Raw genomic sequence first — 2,697 nt, 5'->3', positions numbered from 1 at the left:
CACAAAGTTCTTGAGAATTTTCATACAAAGTGCCAGCTAGGTAATTGTAATATTTCATAAAAAAATTATCAATTGGAAAAATTACCACCACATACAACAATAAAGTTTATTGAATTATACCACAAAGTTCTTCAGAATTTCCATACAAAGTGCCAGCTAGGTAATTGTAATAGTTCGTAAAGTTTACTCTTGGTAAAAGTAGAGTTATGTTTACAAAGACGTTCTCCGGGTGTTCAGTTTTTGTTAAAGTGGGATTGATACATTCAAAATGTCCGTGTATACTTCTGTCCAAAAGTTGCAATAAACTGCATGCATGGAAGTCCATTGCAGCAATAGCAAAATAAGATAGAATAATTAGCTCGTCCCGGTGGTGGTGTATGCTATAGACTGGAGAGTAGGCTTTAGGTACGATGTGGAGGCATGGAATAATATGATGTGATTGTATTGGTACTGTATATTGGTTGGAAAAAAGGCAGTGGTGATTTCCAGTCCTGGGACCTAGTGGGCCAGCCGGCTCGGATCCCTAGCAGTTTGTGCGAGCGAGATTCAGGTTACGCGCACAACTAGTTAGGAAAGGCCTTATTCGGTCTGCAGGTGGTTCCCTCAGACCGCGGCGCGTGGACGGGAGCGATTCGTACCGTTTGATGACTCTGGTTGGAGGGCCACGATGCTTCCAATTATCTACAGTACTATAAACCATAAAACCCTACCCACCTACCGTAAAGCCAGCCGCTCGCCGCCGCTCCCTCGGCTCAGCGCCTCGTACCCTCCTCCCATCTCCCCGATCAGCAACCATGGCTGCTCCTCCTGCCGACCGCTCGTCCGATTTCGACGTGATCGTGGTGGGCGCGGGCCTCATGGGCAGCTGCGCGGCGCACGCGGCGCGCGCGTGCTCCTGCTCGAGCGCTTCGACCTCCTCCACCACCGCGGCTCGTCGCACGGCGAGTCCCGCGCCATCCGCGACACCTACCCGCAGCCGCACTACCCGCCCATGGTCCGCCTCGCGCGCCGCCTCTGGGACGACGCCCAGCGGGACGCCGGGTACGCCGTGCTCACGCCCACCCCGCACCTCGACCTGGGGCCCCGGGACGATCCCAACTTCCGGGCCGTCGTCGCCAGCGGCGCCACCGAGCTCGCCCCGACGGGGATCGCGCCGCGGCCGGCGTGGGCGGAGGCGTTCAGGGTGCCGGAGGGGTGGGCGGCGGCGAGCAGCGAGCTGGGCGGGGTGATCAAGGCGACCAAGGCCGTGGCCATGTTCCAGGCGCTCGCCGCCAAGATGGGCGCCGTCGTGAGGGACAGGACGGAGGTGATCGACGTCGCAAAGCAAGGTACAGTAGTTTATTTCCACACGACAGATCAAAGTAATCAAAGTAACAAAACTTGAAATCTTTTGACCAGGAGAAGGAACGAAGATCGTGGTGAAGACATCAAGCGGCGAGAAGTTCCATGGCGCCAAGTGCATCATCACGGTGGGCGCATGGACGAGCAAGCTGGTAAAGTCCGTCACCGGCTTCGACCTGCCCGTGCAGCCGCTCCACACACTCCTCTGCTACTGGAAGCTGAAGCCCGGGCACAAGCGCGAGCTCACGACGGAGGCCGGCTTCCCAACATTCTCGAGCTACGGTGATCCGTGCATCTACAGCACGCCGTCGATGGAGTACCCGGGCCTGATCAAGATCGCCATGCACGGGGGGCCGCCGTGTGACCCGGACAGCAGGGGCTGGACCATCGGCACCGGCGAGGGCGTGGGTGGGCTGGCGGATCCCGTAGCACGGTGGATCGACGAGGTGATGCCGGGCCACGTCGACACTGCCGGCGGGCCGGTGCTCCGGCAGGCGTGCACGTACTCCATGACGCCCGACGAGGACTTCGTGATCGACTTCCTGGGCGGGGAGGAGTTTGGGAGGGACGTGGTGGTTGGCGCCGGTTTCTCCGGTCACGGGTTCAAGATGGGCCCCGCCATCGGGAGGATCCTCGCTGAGTTGGTGTTGGACGGTGAGTCGACTACGGCGGCGGAGGCCGGCGTGGAGCTCACACACTTCAGGATCGGACGGTTCGACGGCGACCCGATGGGGAACGCTACAAGTTCATAGGATGAAAATTATTTGGTGGTGTTGTCGTCCAAGTGGTGACCACCGCAATTGCCATACCAACAATCTGTGCAGCGGTACTGCTGAACTATGTGCAACTTTCATGTGTTTTTTGTTTCTCGCCAAATGAAATAGAAGTAGTATATTTATGTGAACTTTCGATCAGTTGCATGTACGTTGCTGATGCAGACTTGTCATGTCTCCCATTCATGCATGCCAGAATCGCCAGCTGGGCAGAGATACGCGAGGAAGGAGAGGACTGTGCATGTGCATATAGCTTCAACCCAAACTACTCCATCCGTTCCTAAATATAAGACCGTTTAGAGATTCCAATACGGCCTACATATGAAGCAAAAAAAAAAAATCTACGCTCTAAAATATGTCTATATACATATATATGTAGTCCGTATTGAAATTTTTAAAAAGACTTATATTTAGAAACAGTTGGAGTAATTTGTTGTGTCTAGCGCGTGAGAGCTTCGATCTGGCCGGCAGGACCTTATATAAAGATCGTTGCATGTGCAACTGGATGTGCTAGCTACGATCGATGGCTGTAGATACAGGACTGAGATCCAGTGCCTCGCTAGAGTCAAGTCACGGCGTGCCT

General features: G+C 54.8%; 1 pseudogene; it reads left to right on the top strand.

The window, feature by feature from the left end:
• The first annotated feature begins 772 nt into the window (after positions 1-772).
• Positions 773-2,245, top strand: LOC125556292 (annotated as a pseudogene).
• The last annotated feature ends 452 nt before the right edge of the window (positions 2,246-2,697 follow it).

The sequence above is a fragment of the Triticum urartu genome, chromosome 5, assembly GCF_003073215.2.
Source record: "Triticum urartu cultivar G1812 chromosome 5, Tu2.1, whole genome shotgun sequence".
NCBI lineage: Eukaryota > Viridiplantae > Streptophyta > Magnoliopsida > Poales > Poaceae > Triticum > Triticum urartu.
The sequence above is the reverse complement of the archived record's forward strand: the minus strand, read 5'-3'. Positions and strand labels throughout refer to the sequence as shown.